Source organism: Megascapheus bottae, chromosome X (genome assembly GCF_031878675.1).
Source record: "Megascapheus bottae isolate mThoBot1 chromosome X, mThoBot2.hap1, whole genome shotgun sequence".
In the NCBI taxonomy this organism is placed as follows: domain Eukaryota; kingdom Metazoa; phylum Chordata; class Mammalia; order Rodentia; family Geomyidae; genus Megascapheus; species Megascapheus bottae.
The window spans coordinates 53,400,498-53,420,225 of record NC_143547.1 but is presented as its reverse complement, the minus strand read 5'-3'; the positions used below and the strand labels follow the sequence as shown (position 1 = coordinate 53,420,225).

The 19,728-nt window shown below is 34.6% G+C and overlaps 1 pseudogene; it reads left to right on the top strand.

Moving 5' to 3' along the window:
• Window positions 1–5,267: 5,267 nt before the first annotated feature.
• Window positions 5,268–5,991, top strand: LOC150041101 (cAMP-dependent protein kinase inhibitor gamma pseudogene; annotated as a pseudogene).
• Window positions 5,992–19,728: the final 13,737 nt, after the last annotated feature.

The window sequence follows — 19,728 nt, the reverse complement described above, 5'->3', positions numbered from 1 at the left end:
CTTCTTGTTTCAGAAATGTTTCTTTTGTAGTTATTTCTGTAAATACTTGGTACATGATTTTAGATTTTTCACTGACTTATAACTCAGGCTAGAGAAGCCAGAATAGAATTAGTGGGAAACTAAGATTGGATTTATAGTTTTGCTACCACTTTCCAGAGACTTCACATAGCTTTTCCATATATTTTTTTCAAGTCAATGTGAGAGGCAAATTACAGTTCTTACTCCATCTTGCCTAGGACAAGAATTTTTTGTAATATGCCTTAATGACCCAATGTTTTAGAGGTCAGTTTACAATATTAATTTTACAAAATTATATTCAGATCATGTCACAATATTCTAAAGGTCATATTACATTTCAATAAAGCAACTAATTTTAAAGGGGGAGAAGTGAATTTTTCATAATAATTTTTTTTCTGCAGCAACTAAAAATAGAAAAAAAAACAGAGGAAAGCAAATCCACTTAGTACCAAATAAAATTACTTGTATTTTACATATAGAACAATGTATCATAAAATGTAACTATATCAAGCTTCTCTGTGTTAATGTAAAAACTAAAATCTAAAAACTTAGGAAGCCTGTCCCAAGGAGCTATGTTAGAATTTGATCTTAAAAAAGTCATATCATAATTATATCATAAAATTTTAAGGGTATAGAAAGCAATCAAGTGTGGAAGTGAAGTCAGGTATGTAAGGAATGCACACTTTGCTCTTATCATACCTCTCTACAGGTACAACTGTTAGAAAATGTGCTCTCTTTTTATTTCTTCTAAAAATTGAGTTGCATTTATGTATCCTATGTTCTTCAGAACATGAATGGCATTCCTTTTCCTCATTTTAAAACTATGTAATGACATGTAATTCATACACTACAAAATTCTGGCTTTATATCATCAAACTCAGATTTATCTAAATCCATGACTGGATCAACACATGATCAATTCATTTCTTATATAGCACAGTGCCCATATCAAAATGTATTTGTATTATCTATTTGAATTACACAAATATTAAACTATTAAGAAACTTGAGGTTAGTTGAAAGCTGAAATATTCAATGTTCGTTGATGATTCAATGTTCTGGAGCTTGTAATAAATTTTATCCAGTATCCTCTTTCAGCAATATAACTCCCTAGAACTTTCATTTTACATAGTGCCTCTCTATTATATTGTTTAAACTCTAATAATTATAGCAATATTTTAACGTAAAATATTATTTTTTTAGTACTGGGATTGATATTGAGGTGTTGATTAGCTGACAAAGTTCTTTCCAACTTGAGGCATATGTTCAAATCTTCAGCTTTTATTTTGTCTTTTTTATGGGGTCTCAGAATTTTACTGTGATTCCCTCGGCCTTCTGCCACATTGAGAAAACAAGCATGAACCATCATGAATGATGATTTGTTTATGAGATAGACTCCTGCTTTCTAATGTAATATTTTTTTGTGTTTCCAGTTTATTTCTTTAGCTCTGAATCCTTACCATTTAACATGCATTATTAATTTTCATCTAGTCTTTGAGCTTTTATAATTAAGTTGTATTTTTAATAGCACACAGAAAACCTAAATTTCCATTTGTTCCTTAGATTATGCATTCTTTAAGTAGATTTTCATCCCTTTTATATCCTGTACTCACTTTTGCTTTTGATTTTCACCTCTACTTTTTCTAAGATATAATTTTTATCTTATGATGTTTATGATAAATATAAATGACTTCTATTTTCCTTTATTTAGTGTGTGTTCTTTTTGACATGTAATATCTCTTGTTTTCCTTCCCTTATAGCTACATTTCAAAGGTTGGTATGTTGAACCATTAGCTTTTTATTCTACTGATTTTAGAGTGGAGAGATATGAGATCTTCTGAAGCTGTGTGAAAGATGTTTTTTTCAAATCCTGGTTTCTAAACATCTTTTTGAAATTTTAAAATATGTCCCATGTCAAAATTCAGCTCAAAGACTTGTGTATTTTCCCATGAAGTGTTTTCATATAAGTCCTTTTCTTATGAAGGATTTTTCTGAACTTTGTTTTATGTCTCAGATTTACTAAAGAAGGATTGAAAATGTTCCTAACCCTTCTTCTAAGCTTAAAAAAGGTATAAGTGTGGTATTTAAGCTCTTCTTACCACAGGATATTTATGATTGTCTTTGTACACCTAAACCACTCAGCTTCCTGTTCTTTAAGAGTAGAGAAATATAATTATTATTCATGAAGTTCTCAAGATTCTGAGAATCTCAAGTGTAAATGATGTATGTAAGTGCCATTCAGAACTAATGTGGCAGCTGAGACCAAGTAAAAGGCCAAGAGATGTGTGAAAACCCTGGTACAGAGACCAAGGATGAAAGGTATCTCCTGTTTCAAAGAGCTTGAATATTGTCTATGAAGAAACTTTAGTTTGTTTCTTTTCATACTAACATTTTAATAGCAAAAATGATATAATGTGCTTTCCAAAACCTCAGAGTAAAGAAATAGTAGAAAGTGAAGTGGAGCTGAGTGTCAATAGCTTACCCCGGTAATCCTAGATACATAGATATCTGAGATTTTGTAGAAACAAAGTTTGAATCCAGCCTCAGCTAAAGTCTATTCTATTTTCGATTAACATCCAAACACTCTGGACTGGAGACATGACTCAAGGGAAAGAATACCAACTATGAGCAAACAAATGTTGAGGGAGTGTGTAGCCCTGATTTCAACTCTAGTACTAGTATAAGAAGGAAGACAAAAGAGAAGGGGGAAGGGGAAGGGGAAACAGGAAGAAGTAGAAAGAAAGGGAAAGGAAAGGGGAGAAAGAGAAGGAAGGAAGGAAATAAGGAAGGATGAAAGGAAGGAAGGATGAAAAGGAAGGAGGGAGGGAAAGAAGGAAAAGGCAAACAAAAGAGAGAGAGAATTTCCAGAATCTATTTTTTCTACTAAAGCATTAAATATGTCAAAAAAATGTAATGATTCACTCTAGAACTGAGTCTAGTTGATCAACTGTAGTATCTATAAATGTGTCAGATAAAGACAGGGGTTAGTAAATTTCAAAAGGATCTGGCAATTTGTGTAGCAGCTAACTTTCCCCAGTATCATAGTAAGTACCTATGGAAGGCATATAAAATGCCTTCTGTAGCTTTAGTGCCCCAGAGTATGTGCTCTAAGAATGTATACATTGTCTGTTAAAGTTGGTTGCAGCCACAGGAGGAGATGGCAAGTCTAGGAGTTTTGTTATATTCCCACTGGCCTTTTATCATTCAGAGTTACAGGACAGCAAGTGACTCACTTGCTGGCAGGAAGCAGAAGACATAAGACAAAAAAGATGATTGAGGCTGGCCACTTCATTGGTATTTTCATGGGAAAGAAGAATGACAAGCTAAGAGAGTTTTGAACTGACTGCTTTGAATAGAAGAAAAGAAATGTAAATACCTAAAATTAGAAATGAAAGTAGAAGCATTGCTCCCAATCTCAAAGGAATTTAAAGGCCTGGTCAGAAACAAGGACATACTAAATCCACTAGCACAACGATGTTCATTGCAGCACTATTTACTATAGCAAAGGTATGGAACCAACCCAGATGCCCCTCAGTTGATGAGTGGATCCACAAGATGTGGTATTTATACACAATGAAATTCTAGGCTGCTGTCAGAAAGAATGACATTGCCCATTTGTAAGGAAATGGAAAGACTTAGAAAATATCATATTAAGTGTAGTAAGCCAGACTCAAAGGAACACAGGCTCAATGGTTTGCCTCATTTGTCATAATCAGTAGAAGCCTTGGGCTCTCCTAGCAGAGATTTACAATAGAACAAAACCTAGATACAAAAGGCCATATAGAATGACACTAAATGAAAGGACCTCAACGATATAGAAACAAAAGCCATATAATGAGTGACTGTTTTCCTTAATGTGCTATGTCATCTCTTTTGCTGTACCTTGGTTATCTCATATTCTTACAGTATTTCACATTGTTATCTGATATATTGTATATATGTGTTTTTGGTTATTTGAAATCAGATTGGGAAGGGGGTAAACAAGATGAGGGGCGGGGGTGGGGGGAGGGAAATGAGGACCAAGACATGAGAAAGGGTATCAATGTTTGTGAAGTAATGCACCTTCTATCTGGTGAATAAAATGTAACCCTTCTATTAATTACAATAAAATTATACAGAAAATGTGCATAAAAAAGAAATTTAAAGGCCTGGAAACAAGCATATTCTAAAATATTAGATGATCTCAACAGAATGGGAAAATTCTTAGAATCCCATAGATTACTCAACTGATAAACTAAAAAATTACAACAAACTTTACCTAATCAGAATTTTCTAGAGATAGAATTGGCATTTATTATAAGCAATGAAATATACCCTCTTGATCAAATGAAAGCAACAAACATGATCAATAGAAATGATCATCTCAACTGATTTAAAAAATGGTAAGAGAACAAAAGGAAATTGCCTGAGTAAAAGTCATTCCTAAAATTCTGTAGCTGTCATTCATTGCTTAGAGTTTGAAAGTTTTCTCTTAAGATAGTGACACAACTAAGATATCAGGTTTCAAAAGAAAACAACAGTATGGTAAGAAATTTACTTTCATTACCTTCCCAGTGTACTGGAAAGTCTATGCACAATAATTAGGAAAACATAAAAAGAATTTTCATCTAGTTGATTCTCTGTTTTCAAATATGTAGCTAGGTATGTGACTGTAAATACATACACATCATTGTATGCATATAAATTCCTCAAGAATCCATAAGGAAACTAACATAAGTATACGGATTTAATGAAGTAAAATTTATAGTTACAAAAATATAAATGCAAAGCCAGGTGCTGGCTCACGCCTGTAATTCTAGCTACTCAAGAGGCTGAGACCTGGGAATCACGGTTGGAAGCCAGCCTGGACAGGAAAGTCTTATCACGAGTTAACCACCAGTAAACCACAAATGATGCTGTGGTTCAAGTAGTAGAGTGCTAGCCTTGAGCTGAAATGCTCAGGGACAGTGCCCAGGCCCAGAGTTCAAGCCCCACAACCGACGAGATAAAACATACATGTGTATGTGTGTGCATTTGTTTGTGTATGTGAGTGTTTGTGTGTGCAAAAATCAATTGTACTGGACGCCAGGCGGCCCCGGGGAGGCGCTGTGTGCCGGCAGCCCCGGCACCCGAGGCGAAGAGGCTGCAGACAACACTGGGACAGAGAAAAGGCGAGAGGGACTCCTGCCTGCACTTTGGGTCTGGACTCTTCACATTGAAACATCGCTGAATTCTACCTTCACTTCTGCCCAGAACCTCTGGACTTGGAGAAAACTTGGCTCCTTTCTATAGAATTTGCACACAGATTGATCAAGAGCAGAAAATCTGAAGAGATGCAAGCAGGAAAAAGAAATTAAACCAGGCCCAAGGAGCAATGCAACAAACATGATGGAGGTGGAGCCCTCCTACTCAGACTTTATCTCCTGTGGTCTGACAGGCCGTTGGAACGCAGTCCCTGACATCCAAGGCGATTCGGAGGCTGTGAGCGTGCGGAAGCTGGATGGAGACATGGGCGAGCTGGCACTTGAGGGGGCAGAAGGACAGGCGGAAACAAGCACCTCTGACAAGGAGGCCAGCCGTCAACCTGAGAGCTGTGATGGGACCACTTCATCTTGAGTCCATCTTTGTCCAAGGAGGCTGGAAGAGAAACATGATGTTCCTCCCCACCCCCAGCCCGAACAGGAGCCCTGGCACTGGCCCAGCAGCCTCTTCTCTGAGCCCATCTGATAAGCCAAATTATGAGGCCCTGTGGAGGCCTCCACGGCCCCGTCTCAGAAAGCTGTCTGCCCACATCCACAGGCTCCTCATATCCATCCCTCTCACCATGCCCAGGTACACTTTGAAGACACTGTAACCATAGGATGTTATTTATTCAGTGGGGCAGGGATCAGGCCAGGCCCTGTCCACCAGTGAACAGCCAGACTACCTTACCTTACTTCTGTGGGCCATCTGGATGGGACTGACCACGTCCCAACACCGCCCCTTCTTTCCAACCCCAGCCTTCTGGGCCAAGGCCTTCTTATGCTTTTTTTAAGAAACACTTTTAATCTTTTTTAAGAACTTCAAACCTTTCTTCAACAGAGGGAGGGAGCTGACAATCAATTCCTTTTTGCTCTGGAAGCTGTTTCAGCTGGGCTCTGACCATCTATGCAGCTCTGAGGCTCCCTCATGGAGCTTCCCAGGTCCCCGTTGTTAGGGAAAGGACTTGGGATCATTGCTAACAGAACGATTTTTTGCCCTTTCTACCAAGATAAGTGACACTTAGGCCCTGGGAAATAAATGCTGATTTGTGTGACTGGTTAAAAAAAATCAATTGTACTTATTTGGGGGTGTGGGGTGAGGCAGATTTCTACTTTGCAGCTCAAATTGACTTTGAACTCATTATGTCTAAAAGTCAACATATTTCTACTTCAGCATCCTAAGTATTGAGAGTGTACTACCATGGCTGGCTACAGTTGTTTCTATACACCAACAAGAAACAATCTGGAAAAGAAACTATCACTTTTATAATAGGCCCAAAGGAATATTATCTAGGAATAAATCTAACATGATATAAAATACGTATACTCTACAAATTAAAAAAAAATACTGAAAATCTTAAGGAAGATGTAATTAAATATAAAGCCTTTTCACCTGTGTGGATCTGAAGATTATAATATTTTTGAGATGACAATATAATATTTTTTGCCAATCCTGGGCTTAGGCTCAGGGCCTGAGCACTGCCCTTGGATTTTTCTCAAGGCTAGAGCTCTACCACTTGAGCCTCAGCACCACTTCTGGCTTTTTTCCAAGTATGTGGTACCAAGGAATTGAACCCAGGTCTTTGTGCATGCTAGGCAAGCTCTCTACCACTAGGCCAAACTCCCGGCCAACAATACAATATTTTTGAGATGACTTCTATAGATTATATGTGTTCTCTTTCAAAATGTGTATACGTCTTTTCTGGGATTGGAAAGAAATTCTCAAATTGCAAAAACCCTGAATAACAAAAACAGCACTAAAAATAAATAGTTGAAGTACTTACACATTGTGATTTTTAAAAAGTTACCATAAACATAAAGGAATCAAAATAGTTAAGTACTGGTGTAAGAATAGATACATTTAAGGATATGTAAGAGAAATGAGAGTCCAATTATAAATACAAATATCTATGATCAATATATTTTTCTTGATTTAAACAATAACACTAAATTTGCCATCTCAAGAATTTTGTTTGCACAGTTCAGTTGTGTTAGTATCCTGGTATTTTATGAAATCAATCTCTAAAACTACTTCAATTTGCAATTCTTAAAGTGCCCCCATATTTACCACCTTTATAGTTTGTCTCTATTATTTTTGAATATCGTAGATATATTTATACAGTAGTTGTTATTTTGTATCTGACCTATTTAGCTTTATATAATGTCTTTGAGATTTATATTGGTGTAGCATATGGCAGAATTTTTTAAATTAAAACTTTATCAAAACTGAATATTTACATCATATTTCAAATGTCATGTTCTACAAATATTCCAGAAAAAAATCTATACATTCATTGGGACATAAATTTAAGAACATAATTACGATTAAGCTGAATATTTGTATGTTATAGATATATACAGATCTATATATCAATATATGTCTATAGAATATATAGCCTATCATAGACCTATATGTGTTTATAGATATATTTATACCTTGAAATTCATGTCAATGACCTGGAGTACTTGAGTATTGACTTGTTGCTCTTGTATTGTTCAGATCTGATTCCCACATATCAGGGAGGCCATGTATCCTTTGTTTCTTTGGTCTTGGCTTATCTGAACATGATTTGCTCTAATTCCATTCACTTATATGACAGGAATTTTAAGGCTGCACAGTATTCCATTGTATGTATACATAGTAGTCTCCTTTTATCAACTGTGTCATTCCATGTTTTCAATTACCAATGGTCACATGATATAAAATGTAAAGTGGAGTCACAGTGTTCTGGAAACGTGCAGAATAGTCAACTGTGGGCTTCAGGCACATGTGAGGATGTCTTGAAAATGGAGCATGTCTTCACCCTTTTAAATAGAGAACAGTGTGGTTGGGCAGCATACATGTGGATTTGACAGGAAAGGAACTTTTACCCTGGTGACATTTAGTTTGGGGCAAATGACTCACATCTATGATTCAAAAAGATGATGATTTGAAGCCAGCTCAAGCAGAAACCCTCAAGACTCCCATCTCCAAAACACCAAAGTCTAGCCTGGAAACCTAGCTCAGGTGATAGAGTACAAGCCAAGCAAGTACAAAGCTCTGAGTTAAAACTCCAGTACCAAGCCGGGCGAAGTGGCTCACACCTGCAATTCAGATACTCAGGAGACTGAGATCTGAGGATCTCAGTTCAAAGCCAACCCGGGCACTAATGTCCAAGAAACACTAATCTCCAATTAATCACCAGAAAACCAGAAGTGGCGCCATGGCCACCAGAAGAGCGCAGGAACAGCATCCAGGCTCAGAATTTAAGCACCACGACCAACAAAAACAACAACAACAAAAAATCTTCCAGTATCTGCAAACAATGCTAAAGTAAAATACCCAAAGTTTTTTAATCAGTACCATTTTTGTTCTGTCAACCCTTTCCTGATCCATGCTGCGATGGAAACAAGCTGGCAGGGATGATCAAGCTGCCTGTCACAGAAAAGTTAACAAAATAACCCTCATTGTGAGAGGGAATATTTTAAAAGTAAGTTGGGAAATTATAAGTACTGTCCTTTATGCCTCCCTGCCCTTTTCTGTCACTGGATAGGTAGGGAACTCTGAGCTAGAAGACCAAAAATGAGGTAAGAGGTTGGAATGCATCCTCACCAGTACTCGGCTGAGATTTGGATCCTATGAAGGTTGAGGTAAAGAGAGTAAGGTAAATGTCTTAAGTTACAGCTCTCACAAATTATTATATCAATGAATGCAACAAAATATTTTAAAACCTTGGTTTCTACATTTGTTGCCTATTTTGACCTATAGTCTGTACTGAACCAAATAAATAAGCTTGCCTGGTGCTCCTATATTCATAAGAGCCTTGAGTATCCTGGTCCACACTTAAAAAATGTAAAATGGAACACATTAGAAATAAACAAGTCATAAATCTTAAATTGTATGTTAGTGAATGGTGTCATGAAATTTCACATTATCATCATACCCCATCTGTATTTAAGCATGGATCATCCTTTAATATAGTGTATACATGCTTTATATAATACTTCTTCCTAGATATTTAGCATCCATGTTTTTTTATCTTATCTACTATTATGATACTACTATGATTGTGTCAGAATATTCCATGATGTTGAGAATAGTTTAGAATTTACTAGTCACTTTTAAACATCTTAGAAGAAATGCTTATCTATTTGGTCCATTTTCAATTATGTCATATTTGTTGTGGTTGTTGCATTGTTAAAGCTTGTGATATATTCCATACCTTAGCTTTCTATAAGATACATTATATGCAATTATTTTCTACCATTTCTTTACTCACCTTTTCTCTGAAAATTATTTCCTTTGACAAGCAGAAGATGTTTTAAGTCAATGGAGTAAGTTTACTTGGAAGTAGAAGGAAAGAAAGAAGAGTTAGGGGGATCAGACTCTCTGGGAATAGAGAAGAGAATTGCCAGTGAAAATCCCATAGTTTCTTTGTCTCCTAGTCCCTTCCCTCTTGGGGAGTATATCTTTGGTGTGACATGTTAAGTCATGGCCACATGCTGCCAGAGGCCTTTCTGATTTCATCTCCTCACCCTCGGAACTAGAGCTCTAAACTCATGTCTGATTAGACTTCTCCCATCTTAGAGTTCAGGGAAGGAAGTTAAGGGATGGCCTTCCCCCCATTGGCCTTCTGTAGGATGCTTTCTGACTGGATCAGTCAAGGAAAGAAGCTCCCTTCTGATTGAATACACAACCATCTCAGAACATGACAGTAAAAGTGGATAGATTATGCAAAATATTTTTTAATGAAAATATTTGTTATGGGCCAGGAGTTTGATACAGTGCTTGCCTACCATGCACAAAGACTTGGGTTTGATTTTGGTGCCACATACACAGAAAAAGCTGGAAGTGGTGCTGTGGCTCAAGTGGTAGAGCCCAAGTGGTGGAAGCCGAAGGACAGTGCTTAGACCTTGAGTTCAAACCTCAAGACCGGCAAAAGATTCTATTATTTATTTTTAACAATATCTCTATATAATTACAAGATACATTATATTTGTGGTACTTGGTAGGGAGATACATTATTATTGTAGCCAAACCATGAGCCCTTCTTGCTTTTAGTTTTTGAATAATGTGCCAAATCTTACTCTGGACAACAAAATTTTAAACAGAGTGGTCCTATAAACAGCAATTCCACTCCCATATAAACACTCAAGAAAGATAAAGACATTTTTACAGAGAAATTTGTGTGCATTCATAATAATAGTTCATTATAATAAAAATGGGAATAATCCAACTGTATGTTAATATATTTTTAAAAAACTGTAGTTTTTACATAAAGTATACTATGTTTTTGCCAGTCCTGTGGCATGAACTCAGGGCCTGGCCACTTGGACATTTGCTCAAGGCTACTGCTCTGCCTCTTGAGCCACAGCATCACTTCTGGCTTTTTCTGAGTATGTAGTACTGAGGACTCAAATCTAGGGCTTTGTGCATGCTAGACAAGCGCTCTACCTCTAGGCTATGCTCCCGGACCCTATAGTATTCATTTTTATTCGACAATGAGTGCAATACTGGTACATGTTATAACTTGGATACAACCAATTATTGTCCTCCCCATTTATAATTTTAACAGGTTTCATTATTTTATTTTTCATACATGTATTGTAGATAAAGCACTTAGACCATATTCACCTTCTCTTCACACCCTTTCCTCTCGGTGCTATTCATTCCCAAAGAATCCCTGATTTACATTCCTATCATTTATTTTAAAGAACTACATTCCACGTATGACAGAGTGCATGTGATAGATATTTTTTTCAAGCTTGGCTTAGTTAACATAATGATCTCTAGTTCCATTCATTGTCCTACAAATAACATAATATTGTTCATTTTATGCAGCTATGTACTATATTTTCATATCTACTTAAATGTGGAGCACATTTAGGCTCTTTACACATTTTCACTATTGTGAATAGTGCCTTAATAAACATGAGAGTGAAAATGTCTCAACTGTTTGTTGAATGTAAATTCCTTTGGACATATGCCCAGGAATGGTATACCAGGATCATATGTTAGGTCTATCTATAGCCTTTTTAAAGAACCTCTGTAAGTATTTCCATAGTGGCTTTACTAATTCATATTCCAACGACAATGTCTGAGGGTCTTTTCCTTGCTCATCTTCACCAGCATTTGTTGTTTACTTGCTTGATAGATGGCATTCTAACTTCAATGAGATAGAATCTCAGTGTAATTTTGACTTGCATTTTGTTTATGGCTAAGGAGCTTCAACATGTCTTCACTTATTTCTTACCCAGTAGTACTTTCTCTTTTGAAAAGTGTTCAATTCACTTGCACATTTATTAATTGGACTATTTACTCTTTCTGTTTAATATTGTAAGCTCTTTATGTATTCTGGATGTTGCTTTTTTTTGTTCAATTTGTAACTGTTGAAGATTTTCTAAACTCTTCTTCTTATTCATCATATTGTTTCTCCTATGCAGAAGAATTTTTATTTGATGGAATTCTACTTTTAGTTTTTATTCTAGTTTTCTAATTGATTGGATATTTTATATAGAAAATCATTACCTATGCCTATATCTTCAGTGTTTCCCTTTGTGTTCTTCCAGCATTGTCAAAGTGTCTTACATTGAGATATTTAATCCATTTGAAATCGATCTTTGTACAAGATTAGTTAAATACAATACAAGGTTAGGTTTTTACCTATGAATATCCAAGTTGCCTAAGCTATTCGTTGAAGAAACTATCTTTTCTGCAATGTAAGTTTGTGTACAAAAATTATATGGGTGTTTTTATTTGGGTTCTTTATGGTTCTTCTCTTCTAATCCAATAGTTACCTGTCTCTTTGTGTGTGTGTGTGTGTGTGTGTGTGTGTGTGTGTGTATCATTCCATTTTTCTTATAATTTCTCTGTAGTATAATAAACAGGTATTGTGTTTCCTCCAACAATGCTTTTTGCTCAGGATTTTTCTGGTTATTATTCCCTTGTCTTTTGTGCTTCTGAATGAATATTAGAGTTGATCAATTATTTTTTCCAAAAATGAAACTAATTTTGGTTAAATTTCATTGAGACTGTATATTGTTTTCAGTAGAATAGCAATTTTCATATAAGTTCTGCCAATTTGTATATAACAGCTCTTTCTTTGAGTGCCTTTGATTTGTGTTTCTTTTTCAATATTTTATTGATTTTTATTGATTTTATTAGATAATAGGAAGGAGTTTTATTATCTTATTTCATTTGACCACTTTTATACGGAAATCCTTAGTCATTTGGAGAACAGATTGTCAATATATATCAAGAACATACCATTTCAACAACAATTTTACATTCACTTGGAACTATCTCCTACAGCATTATATTTCATTAAGGTTTGCAATCGTTATTTAAAATAAGATGTTTTAAATAACAAAAATGAAAGAGTAAATTGTGACAACATATACATATATATTATGGAATATTCCTCCCCACAAAAGTGGTGCTTTACAAAATGATTTAGTGACCTGGAGAAATATATTTATGTAAGCAAATGAAAATATAAATTGAATGTCTGATATTACTTTAATCTCATATAACAATAGTAGGAGGGAAATGTATAAAATACTTAACTGTGGTATACTTTAAATTATTTTACACTTTAATTAAATTTCTATGTTTTCTGCTACAAGCACATTTACTGATATTGCTCATGAGATTAGTATCTGAAGCCAATAGTCACTGAGAAATATAACTGTAGTTAATGTTGGGGTCAGAACAAAATGAAAGGTCTGCCAAATTTTAGTCCAAATACTTGAGTCTCATTTTATTCCCGTTAATAACAATGTTTGACTTTTTGAGCCATTATAAGTCGTGGCTGGTAATTCCAGGAAAAATGATAGTGAAAAATATGTTTTCAGGGCTATTTGAAATCTTCATCTTACAAGTTATTATTAGGATATAATTCATACACAGACACCAACTTGACTAGAAATGGGTGTAAACAATTTGCATTCCTCGTTTGATATTCTGACTCATTGCCACATTTTAATTATTCACAAGGTTTCTATGCATTTCATTTTGCTGAAGATACAAGCTTTAAAAATCACTGGTATTTTGAAAATCCAAAGCTAGGGTGATACATGCTCAGGTGCTAATTTATTTACATCAATTAATTTCCGGCCTCTGATGTAAACCAATTAGTATTCAACATTTAATGGAGTCATTATCTGTCAGATTAGCTTCTAGGAATGCTTGTCACTACTACAGGACCAGACACCAAAACTTTGTTAATAAAAGTAGCAGAATTAATGGAGTGAACAGCATAGATAATGACTTAATGTGGAACATATAGAATAGAAAGAAGCTGATCAGCTGTCTCCAAAGAATAAGGATATCAGGGAGGCAGCTACTTCTTTCCAAAGAAAGTGACTTTAGACAACAGTATTTAGAGATAAAAGGTGCTTGCCGTCATTGGGGAAAAATTTGTAGTGACTTATGTCTAACTTTCTTGCCTGGTGGTCAAGCAATGACTTATATTCTATTAGAACTTTAAGTGGCTAATTTTAATGCACAAAGGGCCTACAAAGGGAGGTGGTGGAGTACAATAAGCATATTTCCATTCAAGGAAACAGCAAGTGGTAATCACAATAATGAATCATGCTGCAACTTCCAGACAGCACTGGTAGTGAAAAAAGTAATCCCAGAGCTACAATAAGTGGTAGGAGATGCATTTTCTTTTAGAAAAAAATATAAATAAGTAAAAGTTTATTATTCACCTTGTACATTTATAAATGCATAATGAAACCCATGTAAAGTTGTCAATAATCAATACTAAACACTAGAAAGCCTGAATCAGGCAGCTAGGGTAATTGAATTAACCTAAAATTTCACCTCTATAGAAGCATATTTTTGTTGGAATACATTGGGAGATTTTCTTTCAAATTGGTGCTATTTTCATTTCACATTATTATAATATTTTTCTATTTCTACATTAACAGTGTCAAACAGAGCAAAGAGGAATTTACTATGAATCTGCTCTGAATATCTAGAAACAAGTTATAGGTAAACTTTTTAGAACGCGGCTTAAAATTTGCAATATCTTATCATTATATTATTTCTTTGCATGTACCAGGAATTTCTTTTCTGTTGTATTCATATGGATTATGCACAAAGTTTACCTTTAAGCATTTGAAAGTTGGTAATCATTGAATATCTTTTATTCATAATTGCAGATAAGACTTTAGCAGCTATTGTGGGTATCAAATTTAGTTTATCCTCACTAATACAACTAAAATGTGTTACATTTTAACAGATTAGGGTATATTTGAAGAGTTTCCTGAGATAGTTGTTTATAATGCAGCTTCCTGGATTCAACTTAGAGCTAATAAACTACATTCTGTTTTGGGGCCCTGAAACATCTCAAATAACCTACTGCAGAAGGTCAATTCTGATAAAACTATTATTTCCACACTACTACAGGTTAATATAACCCCTAATCCCAAAAGGTGTTGATGCATTAATTATCTGGTTAACTAATTCTCCTTTCCAAAATATAAAAGATACTTGAGGAAAATGGGTGAATCCTATAGGTAATATATTAATAATTTTATTTTACAAACCAATAAGTAAGACCCTATTAGGTTAATTATTTGCAGCAAAATTGAAAAAATAATTCATTTGTCTCCAAATATAATACCCTACATCATAGTGATGAAGAAAATGACTGAAGGAATGAAGTCTGAAAATACTGTTGTCTGAAAAACAGTTGTAGAAGGACAAAATGATGTAGATTATAAACTTTACTTATTTTATGCAGAATTATTTTTAATATGTGCACTGGAAATAATGATGTATATTCTCTGACATTTCCAGACTTCCCTTAGCGCAGTTTTGGACCACATTGTAAATTAGAATAACCTTGAAGTCTTAAATTCAAAGATGTTTGATGATAGCAATTCACAACTACAAATGCTTTAAGTGCCTTTCATTTTTAAGACTATTTTGCTATTTTTATACTAAGGCAGTTTATGTATAGCAATCTCATTAAGAAAGTTGTGAAAAAATGACATCAACTAGTCATACAGGCATTTTAATATTAACCAGACAGTGTTATGCATTCTTTCTATAATTATGTACTGCAAAGGCAATGATTTATTAGTAAAGTATGGTAATCTGGTTGTCAGTTTTAACCTCTACACCCGTGAAAATGCCACATTGCACAGTCTAATTAGCATTGAAACCAGAACAGACCCAACCAATGGGATATCAAGACTGTCTTCATGTCCAACGGTGGCTAAAATTGGATGCTTCAGTGAAAATCATATCTCGCCCCACCCCCAATGAACCTAATTGTGAAATACTATACCAAGGAAGAAAATGTCTTTCTGACCTCAGCTGGTGATCAGCCCATGTCCTAAAGCAGGGGATTAATCGTCCTTGTAATTTTATCCTAGCTAACATGGCTGCATAGCATATTTTGTATATCTAACACCTTTTTTAAAGTCTTACTGGGATTCAATAATATGCTATAGCAATAATTTCCACATATCATGAGGAAATTTATCAAAGGTTCCAATAAGAGAACACAGCTCTGTTTGAAGAAGCAAAAAAGTGTAGAAAGCAAAATAGCTTTATATGTTTTAAATGCAACAGGAACAATTAACAAAAAATATAAGCCATTTCATTAACTACTTAGACAATACTTGGCCTTTAGATTTTTCGCTTTAATTAAATAAAGTTGTTGCTTAAAAGAAACCTTTTCTGATACTAGCCAGTGCAATATTTTTGATCTTCTAAATAAGATTTTAATTAGAAAAACAAAAAAAGTCTCTGTTCTAACACCTTTTCTTTGAATTATCGTTTTCTTCTATTAGAATTGGTCCATGGCATTTTCTCAATTATTGTGAATTTCCGGCATGGGTTTCTTCACAGGAATTTATCTACCAACAAATTTAATTTCCAATCACTTAAATGCAAACACAACAGCAAATGTTATTCTTATTCATAGTATAATAAACTATTGTGGTAATTGCCCTTACACTGATAATTCTACTTCAGTGGACATAGTATTTTAACATGGTAAACAGAAAAATGACTCACAAATCACACTCACTCTTACAAGGTGGAGATACACTCGACAAACACTGACCAAGTTTTCTGGTCTGTGATTTAATACCTCAGTGACTAGTAATTCATTAACTCAGTCCATTGAAGCTATTCAGTCAATCAAGTATTATTTACTTGATCACCAACTCTTGGAAGCATTCCATATGCTATCCAATGTAATTGAAGAAGCTGACACACGTGCTATCTCCTGGCAAAAATGACATGATAGGTAAGGTTCTCCAGATAAAGTGCCTTATAGTGATTGTAGAGGGATAAATTCAATCATAACAAATTCAAATCTAGGTGAATATTTGAAAGTGCATAATACTAAAGCAGAGTATTCATCAAAATAAAGGCGATTCCCTTTAACTAAAAATTGAGGAGGTATTTACATATGGTGTACCAATAAGAAGTCTTCAGAGGAGAAGCAACTCTATGACTTAGTGAAGATGTGATATTCTTTACAAATGCTTTTATAAATTCTTTACTAGTTTATTCTGTTGTTTTATGCATTTACATAAAATACACCGCACACAGCTAATTGGGCTTCTACTTAGCTTCTGTCCACATCTGATTTGATCTTTCATATAGCTTATCATGGTCATATGCCTTCACTTATGATGTTCTTCCTTTCTTTCTTTGTATTTCCCTCCCTCCAGTTTTTTTTCTTTATTTATCTGTACCAAAATTTGAACTTGGGGCTTTGAAATGAAAGAACACTTTCAGTGCAGCTGGCTATTTTAGACCTAGAGTTTCATGGACTTTTATGTGTAGTCCTCAAATCATAATTTTATTCTCCAGATCTCAACAACCTGAATAGCTATGATTACAAGAATGGGCCATTTATATGACTATCTATATAATATAATGATTAATGTTCATACACATAGCTATGATAGGATGGGAAAGAGGGAGGTTAGAGATATTTGGACCAAAAGAAAGCAGTGGTTCTTGATGGGACAGTTCCCCCAAATGATGCTTGATAGCCTATGGAGAGGATTTTGAGTGACAATTTATTACACATTGTTAGAGTTAGCTTTGACAAGAAGACATGGCTTCGAAGAAGAGACTCGATATGGAATTGGGGTATATTAGACACCATTGCATTTTTTACACTGAAAATATGTACAACTAAATTAGGGTACTGATGAAACAGTTAAAAGCTAAGTATGAGAAATTTCATAGATATAATAGAATATTTATTTGAATGTATGCAAAAAAGATGATGACTCTGAGGCATTGATAGAATTAGCTTGATATGGAAATGTACTGATTGCATCAGGAACATAAGAATGCCATAGGTAAAGTAAGGTTAGAGATGGTGAGTTTGTTGAAATGTGTATGGGGCATTACACAAAAAATTTGCATAACTTGTGGATTGCTGCTTGGGGAAAAATTAAGGAAAGAGATTTTGAAAGTCGTAACTAAATGAGAGCCTAGCAGTGTGACTTAAGTAAACACTGATTTTAAGTGCTCTGCCACTGACTATATCTCCATATCTCTATCCTTTAGCTTTCTCTCTAGCTTCTTTTATCTTTTGGGATAAGAAAGGTATATTCAAGAGAAAGGAGATTACTGAACAGAACTGCAAATGATTCCTTTATCATTCTATTTTGATAAGTGAGATATCTATCATTACATATATACATTTATTCTATAATGTATAATTATATATTTACTGTATTTATTATATTTAACATATAATATAATGTAGTATACAATATATATACTATATGTAGTATATATGGCATATATAGTATATATACCATGCTATAGTTTAGTATATATTATACATACTATATAACATATTATCATATATTATATATTATACAATATATGTTATATAGTCTATAATTAATATTATATTTTACTATATACTATATATATATTATAGTAGTGGGGATTGAACTCAGGGCATAGGCTCTGTTCCTAAGCACTTTCACACAAGGCTAATGTTCAAGCACTTTGAGCCACAACACCACTTACAGTTTTGAGTGCATAATTGGAAATAATTCTCACGGGGAACATTTCTGCATCACCTATCTTCAAACTACAATCCTCAGATCTCAGTCTCCTGAGAGGCAAGATTATAGGTATGAGCCACCAGTGCCTGACTCATTAAATGCTTTTTGTAAGTTAACCTTCTTTATTTGTTGGCATTTTAAAATATTTTTTGACAGTCATGGGGCTAGAACTCAGAATCTGGGCTCTAACCCTGAGCCTCTCTGTGCTCAAGGTTTGAACCACAGCATGATTTCCAGCTTTTTCTGTTTATGTGGTACTGAGGAATCAAACCCAGGGCTTCATGTATGCTAAGCAAGAACTCTACCACTAAGCCATATTCCCAGCCTTAAAAGAAATAATTTTGTTGGTGTCACTGTGTTAGAGCAAATACCCATTTCATTTACAATAGTTTTTCTTGTTGTGCATCCTTTTATCAAATGAACAAAGATCTTATTATAAGATGCTTTTCCTTGTAAGAAATTAATCTGTATTTTCCTTGAAAATTAAAGTTGTGACACATACCTTTAAATTGTTCTGACATTATTCTACTTCATTCAAACTCTACAACAAATGGAAGTAGCTTGAGAAAAGTCTAAAACATCTCATTACACAGTATTACATTTTCTCATATTACGTTTGTTTTCTTTCTTTCTTTCTTTCTTTCTTTCTTTCTTTCTTTCTTTCTTTTTTTCTTGCTTGCTTGCTTGCTTGCTTGCTTGCTTGCTTGCTTGCTTTCTCTCTGTATGTCTGTCTGTCTGTCTTGGGATTGAACTCTAGACCTGGGCATTGTCCCTGAGCTCTTTAGGTCAAGAATACTTCCCTACCCCTTGAGCCACATCACCAGTTGCATTACATTTGTTTTCTATAACAATGCTTATTTTGAAAGTAACACATACTCAGAAAAATTGAAATAAAATTAAGGAAATTATAATAAAACTTATTTGTAATTACATCACATTATTTATATTTTCTCATAATTTCTACTTATGAATATTTTCAACTAAACTGTAGCTTTAGACAATGCTTTGTGGAGACCATAGTTAAAGAAAACAAAATAGAGACAATTTGTAACTTTAAGCACAAATTTAATTTCACTTAACACCCATGAAATACTAAACACTCTAGCCAGGTACCAGTGGCTCATGCCTGTCATCCTAACCACTCAGGAGACTGAGATCTGGGAATCACAGTTCAAAGCCAGCCTAGGCAGGAAAGTCTATAAAACACTTATCTCCAGTTACCCACCAGAAAACTGGAAGTAGAACTGTGGCTCAAGGTGGCAGAGCACTAACCTTGAGCATATGAGTTCAGGAGTAGCACCCAGGCCCTGAGTACAAGCTCCATTACTGACAAAAAAAATCCTATGTAATTTTAAAACACATGTGAACACACACAGACGCACACACACATACACACACACACACACATACCATTTTTCCTCCTGTATGTTATTAATATTTAATGACCA